Source organism: Amblyomma maculatum, chromosome 1, assembly GCF_055883805.1.
Source record: "Amblyomma maculatum isolate TAMU_Amacu chromosome 1, ASM5588380v1, whole genome shotgun sequence".
Classification (NCBI taxonomy): Eukaryota; Metazoa; Arthropoda; class Arachnida; order Ixodida; family Ixodidae; genus Amblyomma; species Amblyomma maculatum.
The window spans coordinates 382,743,066-382,763,912 of record NC_139344.1 but is presented as its reverse complement, the minus strand read 5'-3'; positions in this window follow the sequence as shown (position 1 = coordinate 382,763,912).

Genomic DNA, 20,847 nt, shown 5'->3' with positions numbered 1-20,847 from the left:
ATACTTGCGAAGTTTCACTAAGAAAGATTGATGCCTTCTGATTAATGAGGAGTAAAGTATCATCTGTTGCCAGGGGCCAGAGAGCCGACCTACATCATGCCGCGCTAAGGACCGTCGTTCCTCTGCTACACTATCGCCTTCCCTCGCCGACCTGCCTAACACAGAATCCTCCTTATCGGGAGTGCCGACGCGGGAAAATACCAAGCGTCCTAAGGCAAATCATTTCCTAATTAACGCGTCTCCGCGGGGATAGAGTCTCATATCAGGCGGCCCAAAGTTCGCTTGCAAATGAAGCGTGGGAGTGTGTCTGTGAGTCAGCGGAAATGTAACGGGCAATAATTGTGAACGCGTACGTAGGAGTCACTAAGGAAACTCACTCGGCTACACGAATGTAAGTTTTTCGCAACCTAACCTGCACCAGCACGCGGAATTCGCTGCGAAGCCTCAATTCCTTGATATGCAAGAGGAGCGCCTCGCCATTGCTGACACTGTGTAAGCTTGTAGTAGTAAGTCGGATGACCTTTTTTTAATTTGAGCTGGCAAGAGAGTGGGAGAAGGGATTATAAACTGAAATGATGTATGCGTTCTTTATGGTATAGAGGCTGCGGACTATTGAAAAACTTAACTGCGCCAAAAGGACAAGACAAGAGAACAACACAGGACAAACGCAAACTATACTTGCTGAACTTTTGAAATGTTTACGCTTTGAGGATTATCTATAGTTTCGGACTATACGGTATACCTCTTCAGTATCGCTGTTTATTGGCGTAGGGCTCCTAAACCTTATCCTCTGATGGTGTTCCCTGATTTTTACGCTGTTTGCCCAGATACATTTTTGTTCCCATAACTTCCGAGTTGCGCGCCGAATAATCCTGAAGAAAACTCTCTTTTTTTTCCCCTCCGCAGACTTTGCGCCCCATAGACTACATCTTTGGCACGGACTATATGGTGGAAATTACGGCATGTGTTTTCCTCAGTTCAGCACGAATTTCAGTTGATCCAAATGAAGTGAAACTTAATGAGGAATTTGCTGCATTAGGGTAATTCATAAACCGCAAAAGAAGAAATAAAATTATGGGTCAAAATTTTCTGTGCTGGAAATCGAATCCAGGGCCTCTACATGCCCAACGAGCAAGCTACACATACACTACAAAGTCGTTTTGTTTATATTGTCCTTAACCCCGCCGGGGTGACGCAGTGGTTACGGCTTTCGACTACTGTTCCCAAGGATGCAGGATCGAATCCCGGCCTCGGCGGCTGCTTTTCGGTGGAGGTTAAAAGCAAAGCGCCCGTGTGCTGTGCGATGTCAGTGCACGTTAAAGAACCCCACGTGGTCGAAATTTCTGGAGTCCTGCACTACTTCATCTCTCATGGCCTGAGTCATTTTGGGAGGTTAAACCCCACAAACCAAGCCAAACCTTTATTGTCTTTATTTCACAAAAGCCACAGCCTGGCTGAGTTTCCAGAATAGTCAGCTCGCATGCAATATAGCTAATAATCAAATGTTCAAATTGATTTTCTCTAACACAGTGATACATTCAGGCCCACATGACTGAGCTTTCAACGCATCAATTATCGTAAGGAGAAAATTCCCAATATACCCAAGGAAAACTTTAACATGAAGATCAAGAAGGCGAACAGTCATTCGGCTTTCCACATTTTGCTTTACAAGAGCTGACATTTTTAAACCACATTGTGAGTGCCAAAGGCGTTAGCCCAGGCCAGGACAAGACAGCCGCCGTCACTGTTTTACCCGTTCCAACCGACACGCGAAGCCTATGTCGTTTTCTTGGTCTTTGCGCCTACTATCGGCGTTTTGTGAAGAACTTCTCGCGGATAGCTGGGTCCCTAACACGCCTCACAAAAGAGAACGAAGTGATCCGCTGTGGCCAAGCACAACAACAGTCCTTCGAGGGAACTACGAATTCATCTACAAAGTGTGCCTATACTTGGTCATTTTGACGAGTAAGCAGACACAGAACTGCACACACACGCAAGTAACGCCAGCCTTGGAGCGGTCCTTGCACCGGCAGGATGGTGTTGAACGCATGATCGCATGCGCAAGCCGCATCTTATCCCGGTCCGAGGCAAACTTCTCCACTACTAAAAATGAGCGTCTAGCTGTTGTGTGGACAGTGACAAAAAGTCGCCAGTACTTGTATGGCCGGTCTTGCCGAGTAGCGAGTGACCACCACTCACTTTGTTGGTTGGCGAGCCTCAAAGATCCCTCACAGCGGCTAGCAAGCTGGAACCTTCAAGAATGTGTGACCATCGCCTATAAATCAGGCAAGACGCACAGTGATGCAGTTTGTCCCGCGCACCTCTTCAGCATAACAAACAGCACTGAGTTCAAAGACGATTCTCTTTTTCTTGGCGCTATCTCCACGGACATTTTGGCTCAAGAACAAAAAGACGAAGTTAACTACGGCCCCCCATTGAGTATCTGGAGGGAAATAATCAGAATGCACCCCGAGTCTTCTCGTGTGGATTGTCACCGTTCTGTTTACGCGAAGGCATCCTCTATAAGAAAAACTATGGCCCGGTGGAAGCTGGTTACCCCCTCTTCGTACTTTAAGGCTTTTCGCGACGAAGTCTTGCAGGCATCCCACGACGACCCTTCCTCTGGTCACTTGGGTTTTTCCCGAACGTTGGCATGCATACACCAAAAGTATTATTGGATTAAGCTGACTGCAGTTGCCAAGCACTACGTAAAAACTTGCCGGGAGTGCCAACATCGCAAGACGCCGCCGACTAATCCAGCCGGGAAACTACAACCTATTAATTCTCCGCAAGTTCCGTTCCATCAAGGCGGCATGGACTTACTCGGCCCGTTTCCGGAGTACATTGTGGTCGCCACCGAATATCTCAGCCGGTACTGTGAGACGAAAGCTATCCCCCATGGAACCGCTGCGGAAATTGCGTCCTTTTTCAGGCAGAGAGTACTACTTCGTCCCGGTGCACCCGCACTCGTTATAACTGACAGGGGAACGGCTTTCACCTCGGCGCTAACACAGGAGGTTATGCGACTCAGTGGCACAAGTCACCGAAGAGCAACCGCTTACCACCTACAAACAAATGGACTCACCGAAAGGCCTAATAAGACAATCACCGACATGATTTCAATGTATGTCGACGAGGGTCATCAGAATTTGGACGCAATACTTCCTTGTTTCCCTTTCGCGTATAACACTGCGCTGCAAGAAACGACGCACTGCACTCCGTTCCATTTAGTTCAAGGTCACGATGCCATGACTATGCTGGACACAATACTACTTCCCAATAGCGTTAACCCCACAGTCATGGGTACTGATGAATTCATTCTTCATGCCGAGGCCGCCTGCCAACTTGCTCGACATCGTATCCGGCGCCAGCAAGAAAACGACTCTCACCAGTATAACCTACGCCACAGAAATTCGAGGTACGAGCCCGGACAACACGTTTGGGTGTGGAGCCCAATCCGTATGAGATAGCGATCTGAAAAGCTGCTTTGGCGATACTTTGGCCTGTAGGAGGTTATCCGCCAACTCAGCGAAGGGAACCATGAAGTTCTGTCAGAGGGAACTGTTCGTTCCTCTCAACGGCCGCGTTACAAAGCACGAATGAAGCCTTATTTTGAAAGGTGCCGAGACCGGCACCTTTCAAAGAGGGAGGAATAATACCGCATTTCTGATCAACCTCGTGGCGCCGTCATGCGGCCGCACTGCATTACCGGACGTTTTAGCTGTCCTTAGCCTTACTAGTGACCACGGTGGTTCTTCGTCTTTCGCTCTCGTGCTCCCGTCTGCCTTGCCCGGGTCCCAGTACGCTATTAAACCTACCTTCTGGGAGAACCTTCTGTGGCTGCTCTGGCTGTTTGACGGTGACAATATATATGCATAGGCGAGTTACCTCCACTGAATAAATGGGATTACGCCACCGTATACGTTTACGCGACAGGAAGTTCAGTTCAGTTCAGGCGTTCAGTCGTGTCCGACTCTTCGTGACCCTATGGACCATGTCACGCCACGCTTTCCGGTCTCTCACTATCTTCTTAACATCACATAGCTTCATCTGCAATGCTTCGAGAATGCCATCTAACCATCGCGTTCGCTGCCTACCCCTTCTCCGGCGACCCTCAACCTTTCCCAACATCAAATCTTTCTCCAGCGACTCCTCTCTTCTCATCAGATGACCAAAGTAGCTGAGCTTTAACTTTAGAATTTGACCCTCCAATGAGCAGTCAGAGTTTATGGTCGACAATATCGACTGATTTGATCTTCTGGCAGTCCAAGGAACTCTCAAGAGTCTTCGCCAGCACCACAATTCAAACGCGTCAATTCTTCGGCGGTCAGCCTTTTTCACAGTCCAACTCTCGCATCCATACATCACAACTGGAAAGACCATAGCACGGGTTATACGGATCTTGGTTGGCAGACTAATGTCTCTGCTCTTTACTAGGCGGTCAAGGCTAACCATTGCTCTCTTTCCCAGAAGCAGGCGTCTCCTAATTTCATGGCTGCAGTCTCCTTCCGAGGTAATCTTGGCGCCCAAGAACAGAAAATATGTCACAGCTTCCACTTCTTGTCCATTGATGCTCCAGGACTTGATAGGGCAAGACGCCATGATCTTCGTCTTTTTAATGTTCAGTTTAAGCCCAAACTTCTCACTCTCTTCTTGTACGCGCATCAGTAGTCTCTTGAGTTCCACTTCACTTTCTGCCATTAAAGTGGTATCATCCGCATATCTAAGGTTGTTGATACGTTTTCCAGCAATCTTCACTCCAGCTGATGACTCGTCCAGACCGGCCTTCCTCATGATGCACTCTGCATATAGGTTAAATAGGCAGGGCGACAGTATGCAGCCTTGCCTCACCCCTTTCTCAGGAAGGAAATGTACTAATATTTTAGGCGGCCTGACGACCTCATTTTTCGACCATCTTTATTCATTTTATTGATTATTATTTGTTTATACACTTGCCGCATAATATCAAGATAACAATTATGGCATGTACTTTTGTTCGAAAGACATTTCTATTTCCCCCATATATCCCAATAAGGCCAAGGGCGATCCTTATCATCACTGGTAAGAAGATTCCTGAAGGAATTTTTGAAGATCGCAGTTAAATGTCTCGATCCTTTGCATTTTATCCTTTCTTGCTGGGAACAGCAAAGAGGCGTTTAAAGTCTTTCTGCGTTTTACATTACTTCATATGCCCCCAAAGTTGTGGCATTGTCTCAGACTAGAAGAAAAATAACAAACGCATACCGTACTTTGTATTCAAGTCTTGGCATTCGTTATTTCTAACGAAGACTCCCTATTGTCTTGAGGCGCCATTGATTTTCACCCCGGGAAGAATGAAGAAATAGCCGAGACAGAGAGCTCCGAGCCGCGCTGACAGAAAGGCCCCTCGAGACATCTACGCCCTTTTCCAAAGTTTTTATCACTCGAGAGATCGGAGTTGATAGCGGGCTCAGTTCATTACTATTTCCACGGAGGAAACGCTTCTTCAGTACAATTCTCTCTCATCACCTACGGGCCACAGTAGCGCCCGCAGCGCGCTACGTCAGCATAGCGTCTAATCAAAGTTGCATTCTTGCGACACGCTCTATACTCTCTTCGCTGAAGGCGGCGACCTCTTGCCTTGCGAGTAGAACCACTCATCGCCCTGAAAAATTCAAGAGCCCTCCAAACTATCGCGCGCTGAAGAAACGACACCTCGGAGCCCGCAAACGTGACTGACACTTTTTGCGACGCGTGTATGGACGGTGAGAGAACGTCAAGTCGCTGCCGAATCTTTCATGAGCTCCGGTGTACTTCTCAGTGTGATGAACGAAAAACCGAACACGCTGTCTAAAGTACGAACGCTCTGTATCTAATGTGCAATTATTTATTGAAGCAGTGGAGCCAGATAAAACTTGAAATAAGGCATTTCTATTCGCCACATTTCTCTGTTTTATTTGCTTTCCCTTGGAACAATGCATTATGAAAGCTGCCGTTTTACATGCAGAAATTATGTGTAGCAAGCGCCTCAATTGTATCATAACCTGCGAAACATGCAGTTCAGCTTTTTTTATTTTCAGAAGAACTGCTGTGTCGGCATTATGTACGCAACAAGTGAGACTAAACGCTCCCTGTCTGGAGATTTAGACACCAGCTGATAGATCGTACAACATTACAAGCTGAACAAATTATTTTTGCTGGTTGCTTGGTTTGGTTTGGTCTGGTTTGTGGGGTTTAATGTCCCAAAGCAAGTGAGGCTATGTGAGACTCCGTAGTGGAGGATGTGGGGGTTTGAACGGGACGGTCTTCCGCCCCATCGCCACTCCGCGGATGCAGCGTCCTGGTTAGCGACCCGCGGAGGGAACAAAGGTGGCAAAGGACGGGGACGACAGAGCGTTACTACTCGAATGCTATTTATTGCACTTGCAAATAATACAGAGCATGTCAGCTAGCTATATATCAACAAGGTTTTCCTTGGAAGGGCAAGGCTACGTAAGAAGAACTTTTGACTCACCGGCTGGGGAATGGGGGTGCGACTTCGGCGGCGGACATTTGCACGCGCCGTGAATATGGCGGCCGGGATCTCCCGTGCGCGCCGCATTCTTCGGACCAAGCCATACCACGGCGTTTGCCGCGGGAGGCGGCGGAGCGTGCGGTATTTACCGGTCGCTTCGCCGTTGGGAACCAGAAGACGGGCGGTCGTGCACGACGGGTCATCCCGTGTGCGCTGCGTACTCCGTGCCCGCTATCCCCCGGCATTTGCCGGGAGAGGCGGGGGGAGACGACCGCTCGCGTTGCCGGCAGGATCCAGAAGCTCCCTGTTGTCTTCTCGCGGGAACCCGCGTAGATGTCTTGGTGGCGCACCCATCCCTGGTCTTCTTCCCCCAAGGGGAGGTATTTACCTCCTCTCCCAGCCGGCGCTGCCATGAAGCTCGTTGGGGTGGTGGTGGCCGGTCGGGGCGAAGGGGGGGGGGGGGAACTGGTTTTCCACATCCCTCCCTCCTTAAATGTTCACCTATGGTTGTCGAGAGCTGCTCCTTGAACACTATCCGCGAGGTAAAAACCAGGATTAGCAGGGCGATCCAAACGTTGGTATCATCCGACGAGCAGCAAGGTGAAGGGGCTCCCCCTGTCCATCGGCAGGTCCCAGACGGACGCCAACGTGACGGGAGGGTGTTGTTTCCGCTGACGCGCCTTTGTTGGTAGGCAGGAGGTTGGCCTCCTCTCCTGTTAAACCGGAGTGGTTCCGTGAGACTCCGCGCTTCGGTGATTCGCGGCCGCAGGGCAGCAGGCAGGAACGTAATTAATGGCAGCAGGTCCAGGCGGCTTCACTTGATCTCTGCATAAGCCTCCGGTTCTCCAAAAGGTTGAATAGATTGCGCAAAATGACCATTTGGTAAAATGCGGGCCATGCCAAATGGCAAACAGTTTTGTCAGGCATCGCGCTGCGTTCCGTTAATCCGAATGAAGCACAGGCATCCGCGGTTCGTTTGCCGGCATAATAATCTGGTTCCACGAAATTTCCGATTGGCCTTCTCAGCCCAAAAATATCAAGTTCATTTGAACGAAGCTAGCTTTCTCTAATTCAGGGAGATGTTTGGCTACAGCGAGGTATAAAACAAGCAAAACACATTTGTGCATGCTGTATACCACGGTTAGACTGTCCTCCGATGTGCGACAGGCAGCTCCCAAAAAGAGCCTTAAGCCTACTCGCTCTAGCGCTAAGGACAAAAGCTATAACGCAACGCCGCGAGGATATACATCTGCGCCAAGGAGCCCAGGGTGGCCCTAATCTCTCACTGCCATCCAAAGGCAACTTCTGAGCGAACGGCGCCCACCGCGTCCGGCGGTGTCGGAGCGCCCCGGTGCTTTCCGGCAATCACGGCTGCAATACCAGACAGCCGATTGCGGCACCTGGCTCCCAGAGCCAGGCAGAAGAGCAAGAAAAGTAAGGCCGCCGTCCCGGCTGAGGCACTCACTCGCTTCCGGTGTGCTGTTCCCCGTGGACGGCTCGGTCTCACGCTTCATGTACGGACCTCGTGGCTGCGCCTCTCAAAGGTCTAGGCACACACATAAACATGCAGACACACACACACACAAATACATGCACGACTATTTGTTCTCGCTGCAACTCACCTCGCCGTCAAGAAAGCATATTAGCCTTGCTAGCATAGCGATGTCAGTTCAGGCCCAATGTTTAAAGTCGGGGCAGGCACTCCACGCCATGAACTGACTATCGTCCTTTGTCCCTAACGAGAGGCAAATAGCTCAAGTGCTTTTGCACGAGAGAACCTCGTTGAGGCGCCATTGTGGGGGTTTGAACGGGACGGTATTCCGCCCCGCCGCCACTCCGCGTATGCAGCGTTCTCGCTTGCGACCCGCTGAGAGTAAAAGAGGAACAAAGACGGACACAACACATAGTTAATACCTGAATACTATATATTGCACTTACAAATAATACAGAGTATGCCTGGCTAGCTATACGTCAACAAGGTTTTGCTTGGAAGGGCAAGGCTACGTAACAAGGACGTTTGACTCACCGGCTGGGGAATGGGGGTGCGACTTCGGCGGCGGACATTTGTACGCGCAGTGAATATGGCTGCCGGGATCTCCCGTGCGCGCCGCATTCTTCAGACAAAGCCATACCACGGCGTTTGGCGCGGGAGGCGGCGGAGCGTGCGGTATTTACCGGTCGCTTCGCCGTTGGGAACCAGAAGATGGGCGGTCGTGCACGACGGGTCCTCCCGTGTGCGCTGCGTACTCCGTGCCCGCTATCCCCCGGCATTTGCCGGGAGAGGCGGCGGGAGACGACCGCTCGCGTTGCCAGTTGGATCCAGAGGCTCTCTGTCGTCTTCTCGCGGGAACACGCGTAGACGTCATGGTGACGCACCCGTCGCTGGTCTCCTTCCCCGAAGGGGAGGCATTTACCTCCTCTCCCAGCCGGCGCTGCCATGAAGCTCGTTGGCGTGGTGGTGGTCGGTCGCGGCGAAGGGGGAGGAAACTGGTTTTCCACAAGGACTCCGGAAATTTCGACCACCTGGAGTTCTTTAACGTGCACTGACATCGCACAGCTCACGGGCGCCTTGCTTTCCGCCTCCATCGAAAAGCGGCCGCCGTGGTCGGGATTTGATCCCGCATCCTTGAGTAGCGGAGCGCCGTAACCACTGCGCTACCCCGGCGGGGCTCTTGCTGGTTGCGTTAACTTCATTGCTTTGGGACTAAAATGACCGCCGTCGAACTGCGCGCTGCAGCCAGATTTGTATAAGACGAAGAAAAACTATAACGTTTTGGATCCACTGTGATGTGCGGAAGTTTTTGTACACCGACGCAAGTTGACGGAGACGAGGACGTGCAATGCACAAAGCGAAAGTATGTTGCAATCAAACACACATAGTGATCTACTTTGGTGAGCTGTGCAGGCCCGGTTCAAGACATGCTAAATAGAGTTTTTTAAAAGATTGTTATTATTCCTGAAGCCAAAACGCCGATATTGACACACAGTCATTGAGAAAATGATTCAAGGCAACTATTATACGATATCGTGAAGCTATCAATCTTGTATATAGTAGATTGAAACGTTAAAATCAATTTAAAAAAAACTTTAGCCATATTACGTCAGTCAGACACTGCTGGCGGTTCTTGGGGGAATATTGTATATCTTAAGTGAAAAATAAAAGAGCACTGCAGCATCTGCACTAGAGTAATGCGAAAGCACGGATGCTGCTGCCGGTTACTTCTGGTTATTTTTGTTGCTTCCGGTCGCTTCTAATTGCTAAATTCATTTCTTGCTTAGCTATTTGACTCTTTGGCACTTTCAAATTGCTCGCCAATCCCTTCCTATGCCCCTTTTCGGCTCTACTTCCTGTTGCGTACGGTCACATCCTTGAGTCAGAATAATTCCTTTCCTGCTTATCCATTTTAGTCTTCGGTACTTTCAAATTGCGCGCCAATCCCTTCCTATGCTCATTCTGGGCTCTACTTTCGGTTGTGTGACGTCACATACTTAACGTCACCTTATTTGATTGATTTAATTAACTTTTAGTATTTATACAATCAAATGTGGCGCCAAGCCATTGGCTAATTAGACCATTTTCCCCATTAGTTTTACATTTTGGCCTCTAATTAATTCCCTAATTAACTTATCGGCGTAACTATTTTCTTCAGGCACAACATTATGTCACCCTCTATCGATTGACACCACTTATTAACCTCTGCCAGTTATCAATTACCCACAACTGCTGCGGACATCTTTTCCATTTTTTTTGCCTGTAATTGAAACCTAACCAACTTAGAGGCCTAATTATTTTTTCAGCATCAGCATTATGGCACCCTCTATCGATTGACATCATTTATTAACCTCTATCACTTCTCAATCGCTCACAACTGCTGCTGACACGATTTTGCTGACACGGCCTGCGGACAGAAATCTGTGAGCATAGCGAAGTAATACTTTCGCATTAATAAATAAACCGACTCTTCCTGCAAAGTATTCATGTCTCCAATCCACTGCGATCTGACGTCATATTTCTTCCCCTGCGTGCCAGTCGTGCACGCCTTTCATCGTGCATTGGTTAGGATGGCTGAATGAATGCTTTAGCTCGCACTAAATGTAGACAGAATGTCCAACACAATTGTCCAGCAACAAGGAAACTTTGTGGCACCCACTGGTTGGCCTGGTATGTCAGTTCAGCATGGTAGCACACTCGCTTGTTGTCGCTACGTGCGAGGTCATAGACTCATTTACGCGGCAAAGAACTTTTCGCGGAAAAATTGCTTATGCGGTCGTTAAAAAAATACCCAATGATATAGCGGCATCAGTAAATATGGAAGGCTTATAAAGTTTCAGGGGCGTTTCAGTGGCCTTCTCGTTTGGAAGGGAAATGATACTGTGAGTCAAGCATCCTAGTTTATAGCGTGCTGCTTCAAAAACGCGTTAAAAATTCGAAGACAAATAAAGCGAGAAAACTAGATGCTATACTTATACCGGTTTCCATTGGGCGAACAGGAGCAAGAGCAACGAGCAACCAGAGCAGTGCATGAGAGCACTGGGAACGCGTGTTCTCGTCTCCCCAACGGAACATTCACGCTGCTCGGAGAGCAGCGTAGCGAGGGGGGAGCGCATGACGTTAGGTGTCATGTGGTAAAACTTTTCCCGCGCTCGCGTAGCCCATATCCGCCGGCCGAACGCCACCGCTGCCGTCTTCCGCAATTTTTCTCGACTGTCCTGCCCGGGCTCGGCGAATAACCAGAAGTGACGTCAAAAATGTCGCGTGACTTCCTTCGTTCTCCCTGTACTCCGCCGCTGGCAACGGAGCACCGAGGACTACTCTCGGCTGCTCTCGGCTGCTCTCGGGACCCCAAAAGCATGCCTCCTCTGCCAATAGAAAACAAAGCTAGTGCTCTTGTTCGACCACCGGTAGGCACCGAAACTCGCGAGAGCACTTTTAGTGCAGGTAAAGGGGCTCATTCGCCCAATGTAAACCGGTGAAGAGGCTTTGCAAATAGCTGAGGAAAGGAGGATGACAAAAGTTATGGGGGAAAGAGAAAGATACAAGGTTCTCAATGCGGATTTTCAGAAAATAGCAAGAAGAGATAAGAATGCCTTTCTGAACATACAGTGCCAAGCAGTTGAGGACAACAGCCAATTAAGGAACACAAGAGCTCTGTATAAGACAATCAAAAATATCAAAGGAAGCTTCTGTGCTAAGCTGGGCGTGATAAAGGACAAACGAGGCAAGGACCTCACTGAAGCCTCAGAGATAAAGAAGAGATGGCAGGAATACACAGTAGAACTGTACAAGAAGGCCCCGAATGTGCAAACCCAGCATAAGACGGTTGTGATTACTGATCTCGAGCCGGGCATCCTGAAGAGTGAAGTTGAATGGGCCTTAGCCAGCCTTGCTAAGAACAAAGCTAGCGGAATTGATGGCATTCCAGCTGAGTTGCTTCAAAACCTCAACCATGACGCTGTTAACATTCTGCATACATTATGTCAGAAGATTTGGACAACCCTGCAGTGGCCACAGGATTGGAGGAGGTCAGTTTACATCCTAAATTCCAAAGAAAGGCAGTGCCAAAGATTGTTCCAACTACCGCACGATCGCGCTTATTTCGCATGCTAGCAAGGTGTTGAAAATCCTCGAAGGTAGGCTGCAGCAGTATGTGGATCGGGAGCTTCCGGACGTGCAAGCTGGGTTTCGCAAGGGCAGAGGAACTAGAGACCAAATTGCCAACCTTCGCTGGATCATGGAAAAAGCAAGAGAGTTCCAGAAACCCATCTACTTCTGCTTTATTGATTATGCGAAAGCGTTTGACTGCGTAGATCACAGCAGATTATGGCAAGCTCTCCAAGAGATGGGAGTTCCAATTCACCTCATCTGTCTCCTCAGGAACCTGTATGAAGGGCAAGAGGCCACAGTCAGAACTGGGCATGGTCTTACTGATTGGTTTCCGATTGAGAAAGGAGTGAGGCAAGGCTGCATACTGTCGCCCTGCCTATTTAACCTATATGCAGAGTGTGTCCTAAGGAAGGCCGGTCTGGACGAGTCTTCAGCTGGAGTGAAGATTGCTGGAAAACGTATCAACAACCTTAGATATGCGGATGATACCACTTTAATGGCAGAAAGTGAAGTGGAACTCAAGAGACTTGTGATGCGCGTACAAGAAGAGAGTGAGAAGATTGGGCTTCAAGTGAACATTAAAAAGACAAAGATGATGGCGTCTTGCCCTATCAAGTCCTGGAGCATCAAGGGACAAGAAGTGGAAGCTGTGACAGATTTTCTCTTCTTGGGCTCTAAGATTACCTCGGAAGGAGACTGCAGCCATGAAATTAGGAGACGCCTGCTTCTGGGAAAGAGAGCAATGGTTAGCCTTGACTGCCTAGTAGTCTGCTAGGCTGTCAAGGCAAGTCAAGACATTAGTCTGCCAACCAAGATCCGTATAACTCGTGCTATGGTCTTTCCAGTTGTGATGTATGGATGCGAGAGTTGGACTGTGAAAAAGGCTGACCGCCGAAGAATTGACGCGTTTGAATTGTGGTGCTGGCGAAGACTCTTGAGAGTTCCTTGGACTGCCAGAAGATCAAATCAGTCGATATTGTCGGCCATAAACCCTGACTGCTCATGGGAGGGTCAAATTCTAAAGTTAAAGCTCGGCTACTTTGGTCATCTGATGAGAAGAGAGGAGTCGCTGGAGAAAGATTTGATGTTGGGAAAGGTTGAGGGTCGTCGGAGAAGGGGTAGGCAGCGAACGCGATGGTTAGATGGCATCCTCGATGCAGTGCAGATGAAGTTATGTGATGTTAGGAAGATAGTGAGAGACCGGAAAGCGTGGCGTGACATGGTCCATAGGGTCACGAAGAGTCGGACACGACTGAACGACTGAACTGAACTGAAACCGGTATTATTTTAGAGGACGTACCATTTCCATGGATAATTTTTGCGGGCTGTAAAATGTGTTTCTCGGTCCTACGGGGCATTGCAATTCATGCAATATCGATTACTTGCTGAAGGGTACGCCGGTTCGATCTGTGCAGGTGGACTGTACAGAAGCCAGGCATTATTTTCGTGACAGTGTGCAGTAAAAAGACAAATCATCAGAAAAGAATAACTAATCCACTCTACAGGTTAGTGCTTTTGGGATAACGTAATTGTGAATTTAAAGACGTTCAGTACAGAAGATCAGTCCAGACTATCAAATTTCTGAATCGGCATCGTGATTCGAAATATCGAACGTAAAAAATAGAACTTGTGCTTTCGATAGCACAAGTTGATTTGCAGCAGCGCATATCTCGAAACCATCTGCGTTTCCTTTGACCGAATAAATCACAACGCAATATTTAATAAACTGCAATGCTTATGAATTAAGAGTGCAGTCGTTTCATTTCATAAATCATACTTGTCATGTCGCGCACACTATGTCCAAATCAACTATTGTAGTTTAACAGTCAGACACATTCATAGAGGAGTAAATAAGTGTACTTTTATTAACATCTATATTGAAGTTATTGTGATCTAAGAACTTAATGCGCGTTTCGTTATTTACGCGGACGATACAAGTATATTTATTTCTGACAGTGGTTGCGGCCTGGTACTCCATGTGCAAAATATGTTCAATAAATTAGACTGCTGTTATAGTCAATGGGGAGAAATCAACGATTATAATTTTCTGACCCCCCCCCCCCCACAAATATATATATATATATATATATATATATATATATATATATATATATATATATATATATATATATATATATATATATATATATATATATATATATTGAAATGTGGATTTAATGGTTGGTTGGAACGTCTAGCGCTGGCAGTACTTTGGGCACAGCAGGATCGAATTACCAGCCGCAGGGCACAGCTTCAGCGCGAGCGAGATGGGCGCCGGAGACAAGCGATGGTGATGGCGATGCCGCAGTGTTTTCTGTTCTTTGTCTTCTTGACATTTCCCCCGCGTGAAGAAGTCGTCATCCTGGCGACTCAGGGAGAAGAGACGACCAGAGGGTTGTAATATGGCTTGAGGCGGCTAACGTGGACAACCTCGCGGCCGCGACGGCGGTGGTCGGAAGAAGGGGTGACTGGCTCGATGACGTAGTTCACAGGGGATGTGCGTTCCAAGACGCGATAAGGTCCGTGGTATTTGGTGTCTAGTTTGTTGGTGGCAGGAACGCATAGCCAAACGAAGCTGTCGGCCAGGAACGTGGGAGCAGGGGTATCAGTATCATGCTGATCTTTGCGATAGCCTTGAGTGTTGGAGGTAAACGTGCGAGCTAGCTGACGGCATTCCTCGGCCTTCTGTGCAATATCGGACAAAGCACTGTACTTAGAGGCATCTGGATGGTATGGCAAAATTGTGTCCATAGTACAAGATAGTTCACGGCCATATAAGAGAAAGAAGGGCAAAAACCCAGTTGTTGCTTGGGTGGCAGTGTTGTACGCGAACGTTACGAATGGCAGTACCTGGTCCCAGTTGGAGCTTCCCGATTCAGATGTAACATACATTGCGAGCATGTCCCCAAGCGTACGGTTGAAGCGCTCCGTGAGGCCGTTTGTTTGTGGGTGGTACGCAGTTGTAGCCCGATGTATCGATTTACAAGACGACAGGAGCTCTGGAACTACTTCGGAAAGAAAGACACGATCTCTATCACTCGCGAGGGGCGCCGTGTCGAAGAATGAAGTGGTGCAGAAGCAAATGGGCTACCTCTCGGGCTGTCGCCGCGGGAAGTGCAGCAGTCTCAGCGTAACGGGTCAGGTGGTCGACGGTGACGATGACCCATCGATTACCAGCGGCACTGCATGGTAGCGGACCATAAAGGTCAATTCCCACGCGATCAAACGGGCGAGCTGGACACGGTAAAGGCTGGAGAGGGCCAGCAGGGTGGCGAGAAATCTTGCGTTGTTGACAGGCGGTACAAGAGCGAATGTAGCGACGTACGAAATTGTACATTCCCCGCCAGTAGTACCTCTGACGAATTCGATCATAGGTTTTGAGGACGCCGGCATGAGCGCTTTGCGGGTCAATGTGATGGTGGGCACAAACCTTGGAGCGGAGGTGGCGCGGAATGACAAGAAGCCACGTTCTACCGTCTGAGTTGTAGTTCCTGCGGTAGAGAAGGCCGTCCCGAATGGCGAAATGGGAGGCCTGTCGGCGGAGTGCCCGAGGATGCGTAGCTGCGGAAGTAGTCCCAAGGATATCTAGCAGGTTAGAAACCCAAGGATCTTGTCGTTGCTCGAAAGGCATATCCTCAATGGTGAGTGCTGACAAGAATGCTTGAGGAGGGGACGATGAGTTAGGCGAGCGCACCGGTGACCGAGAAAGAGCGTCGGCGTCAGAGTGCTTGCGGCCAGAGCGGTACACTACACGGATGTCGTATTCCTGAAGCCTGAGAGCCCAGCGCCCGAGACGGCCAGACGGATCCTTGAGAGACGCGAGCCAGCAGAGAGCGTGATGATCTGTAACTACCTCGAAGGAGTGGCCGTATAAGTAAGGGCGGAACTTCGTTACAGCCCACACGATTGCTAAGCACTCCTTTTCGGTAACGGAGTAGTTGGACTCGGCTTTGGTGAGAGCACGGCTTGCGTAGGCGACAACGTATTCGGAGAAGCCAGGCTTGCGCTGGGCGAGGACGGCGCCGAGGCCGACACCACTGGCATCGGTGTGAAGTTCTGTAGGTGCAGTAGGGTCGTAATGGCGAAGGATTGGTGGTGACGTCAGAACATTGCGCAGTGTCGCGAATGCATCATCGCAGGCTGGCGACCAAGAGGAGAGGTTTGGGGTGCCTTTCAAGAGCTGTGTAAGGGGCGCTATGATGGTTGCGAAACTCCGAACAAAACGACGAAAGTACGAGCGCCCACGAAGCTTCGCAGTTGTTTCAAAGTGGTCGGTTTCGGAAAGTCAGCGACGGTGCGCAGCTTCTCAGGATCAGGCAGAACTCCATCTTTACACACAACATGTCCGAGTATTGTGAGCTGGCGGGCACCAAAGCGGCACTTTTTGAGGTTCAGTTGAAGACCGGCGCGGGTTAGGCAGGTGAAGACCTGGCGAAGTCGAGTCAGGTGGGTCGGGAAGTCGGTTGAAAAGACGACGATATCATCGAGGTAGCATAAACAGATGTTCCATTTCAGGCCGCGCAGTACAGTGTCCATCATTCTTTCAAATGTGGCTGGGGCGTTACAGAGTCCGAATGGCATAACATTAAATTCGTATAGTCCGTCTGGAGTAATAAAGGCGGTCTTCGGACGATCCGCCTCTGCCACGGGCACCTGCCAATACCCGGAGCGTAAATCGAGTGAGGAAAAGAGTTCTGCGCCTTGCAAACAGTCTAGGGCATCGTCGATTCGTGGGAGGGGGTACACATCACGACGAGAGATTTTGTTGAGGCCGCGATAATCAACACAAAATCGTATGGAGCCATCCTTCTTTTTGACTAGGACCACAGGAGACGACCATGGGCTACAGGATTCTCTAATTACTCCGCGTTGCAGCATGTCATCGACTTGTTGGGCAATAACACGGCGCTCAGTCGGGGACACCCGATACGGCCGCTGATGGAGAGGTGGGTGAGCGCCAGTGTCAATGAGGTGAGTAACGGTCGTCGTGCGGCCCAAGGAAGATTGCGGGATGTCGAAGGAGGAGCGGAATTGGTGTAGGAGGTCAAGAAGTTGGTCTCGGTGGCGCGGCTCTAGAGCGCTGTCCACAGAGTGGTCAAAAAGATCCCGCTGTAGCGGATCTGAAGCCACGCGAGTTGGAGTCAAGGCGTCAACTTGGCATACAGGGAATGACAAATCATCAAAGGCGAACAGAAGGTCCACGGGCTCGATGCGGCCGAGGCACTCCCCTTCGATCAACATAGCAGGAGACGCAAGAGGATTGGCTACCAGAAGTGTGCTAGCGCCGTTGTTCATGTCAAGGACGGCAAACGGCAGCGGTAAGTGGCGGCGGCGGCAGACAACGTTAGAGGGCACAAAGAGGACTGTCGCGGCGTTGGTAAAAGAGGCAGGGAGGGGAACCAGAACAGCGCTAACGGGTGGGATGGTTGTGTCATGAGCTACGAGGAGTTTGGTCGCAAAACGAGGACACGGCTCGTGGAGCAGGGCATCAGACGGTGAATCACTCGATTCAATGAGCCCTACTTGAGGACTGGCGCAGTCAATGATAGCATGATGCTGGGACAGGAAATCCCAGCCGAGAATGACGTCATGAGAACATGTGGGGAGAACGACGAATTCGATGATGTACAAGGCTGCAGCAAGCACGACGCGAGCAGTGCAGATAGCTGTCGGCTGTATACTGTGAGCGGATGCGGTACGAAGCGATAGTCCCTCGAGAGGCGTAGTCACCTTTCGGATGGAGCGGAAGAGTTTTTGGCTGATAACTGATACAGCGGCACCGGTGTCCACGAGCGCAAGAGTATGAACACCTTCAACGATAACAGGAATAACATTCGCGGGATTAAGACGAGGACTTTGAATTTCTGTCGAATACGCAGTTCGTGCCTCGCGAACTGCGGCGTTTAGTTTTCCGGCTGGGTAACGGGTCGCCGGCGCATTGGCGAAATGGAGCGGCGACGTGGTGATGGCGAACGACGAGGGAGGAAGTCCGGAGGATCAGGGGGTGCTGTTGGAGGACCCGATGGGACTGGGAACTGGGGGGCCAAATAAGGTGGCGCAGGCCGTGCAGCAAAGGCCATATTTATTCGGCGCCGGCAGTAGCGTGTAGTGTGTCCAGGAATGCCGCAGTGGTAGCAAATAGGCCTGTTGTCTGCAGTGCGCCATGGAGATGGTGTCTGACGCAAGGGGGGAGCAAAAGCTGTTGGTGCGGACCGCATGGGGGGGCGAAGCATAGGCATATGCTGGCTCAGGCGGTGGACTTGAAGTGACTTCGGCATACGTGCGACGCAATACTTGAGGAGGAGCCGACGCGAATGCTGGAGCGTAGCTCAGTGGCGCAACGCCGGACGATGAAACTGTGGGCGTGAGTAACGGCATTGAGGGTGCGACCGGAGCTGATTGAGGAACAGGATTAGGGAGGACTTCAGATACATGCTGCTGGATTGCATGGCGAAGCTCCGGAACAAGGCCAGTTGTTGACGACTCCTTAACATATGGCTGTAGGGACAGTTGTCGCGCGACCTCCTGACGTACAAAAGCCTTGATGTCTTCAGAGAGGCTAGATGACTCCCTCTCCGCGGCTAATCCAGCGAGTGATGCATGAGGCTGGCGAATCAAAGCACGCTCCTTGCGGAGTTCGTCGTAGCTTTGACAGAGTTCGTAGATTTCCTTGACCGTATTGGGGCCTTTGGCGATAAGCATGTTGAAAGCGCCGGCATCAATTCCTGTGAGGACATGACGTATCTTAACGGCCTCTGTCATGGTCGGGTCAACACGGCGACACAAATCAACAATGTCCTCAATATAACTGGTGAACGTTTCACCGGGCAGCTGTAGTCGCGATCAAAGAGTCTGTTCCGCGCGGAGTTTTCGGACAGCGGGGCGGCCAAAGACATCAGAAAATTTCGTCTTGAAATTCGCCCAGGTGGCAAAGTCCGACTCGTGGTTTCGAAACCACAGATTAGCGACGTCGCTCAACTAAAAGATGACATTGTTGAGCTTACGGTTGTCGTCCCAGTTATTGTGACGGCTGACCCGTGCGTAAGTGGTCAGCCAATCGTCGACGTCGTCATCGCTGCTTCCACTGAAGGTAGCCGGGTCCCGTTGACGAAGCGAACCTGTGCAGGTGACGGACGGAGGCAGGTGCAATGAAGTCGGCTCCGTCATTGGTGTAGTCAATGTTCTGCTGCGAAGTTCCAGGGCGAGATTGGTACAGGGAACCTCAGATTGACCTCCACCAAGTGAAATGTGGATTTAATGGTTGGCTGGAACGTCTAGCGCTGGCAGTACTTTGGGCACAGCAGGATCGAATTACCAGCCGCAGGCACAGCTTCAGCGCGAGCGAGATGGGCGCCGGAGACAAGCGATGGTGATGGCGATGCCGCAGCGTTTTCTGTTCTTTGTCTTCATTACATTATATATATATATATATATATATATATATATATATATATATATATATATATATATATATATATATATATATATATATATATATATATATATATATATATATATATATATATATATAATGAGATATAAAGCATCCCAAATTTTTCCCCTAAACCTCCAAGAGAATGGGTGTTGTAAAATTATTCATATCATTAGACATAGTATTCTAAGTAAATATGTAGTGGTACGACCATATCCGTGATGTTTTATTGAAATTATCAAGAGCTGGTGGTCTCATTGATCGTCATGAGATCATATTGCCACAAAAAGTCAAACTAGTTTTGTACCGCTCTTTATTCTCCTCTCACATAGAATACTTACTGTACACCTGTGTGGGCTACCACAACTAATACCAAACCACACAAATTATTGCTACTAAAACAAAAGATACTCAGAATGATCTATTACTTGCCTTACAGACATACGGTATCGTAATCGTACTTAATTTCTATACCTACAGATTAATTAATCAAGTATTATACACAAGCAATACTGCACGCGGCACACACAAATGAAGGCCACTAAATTCTCAGCTATCGACTACCTCTATATTTAAACAGGCTGACTCGTCTGAACATGGATGTTCTTCATTCTCCATTCTCGGCTATAAGAAATTCTATCATCAAAGTATTATTCGACTGTAGCTACTCTTGATCATAAGTACCATCATCACCTGTGTTACGAATCTATGCACTCTGCATTTCCTTTGTTCCATCTTTATTTTTGTATTTTTTCCTGGATTCACATGATTCGCTTATGTAACAAGTGCACAGATGTGTTTATCACCCATGCCGCTGCCTCAAAAGTGGTGAGAACTTCGTCAAGCATCCTTCCTTGCTTTTTTTCACTCCACGTCCGTCATGTTTGCACCGTACCGTATTACAGGAATAAATGGCCTCTCTATGCCTTCTATCTCTACGTGAGTCACACGAATGTCTTCTGCATCATAGAATACGCAGTGGCGCCATTTTATCAATGTGTGGTGAGCGGAAAACAACGTGAAGAGCTTTCAAAAATTTTTTCCGACCATTCGGTACTGCGAATCACGGTGCTGACTGAAATTTCAAAAACTGGTCTTGCCTTGGATATTGACGACATTCAGTTTCGCAGTGTAATGTTGGGTCCTCAAACCAAAAATGAAGAAGGTAATTAGTTATTATTTCTTTACTAATTAATAGTCATCTTACTGCTCTCTACGGCGCAAGCAACGTACGGCACCTGGACATTGTGCAATTGCGTATCTTTCGCGATTGTATAAGAAAATTGTGTACCGAATTATTTTAAATACCCGGTGTAA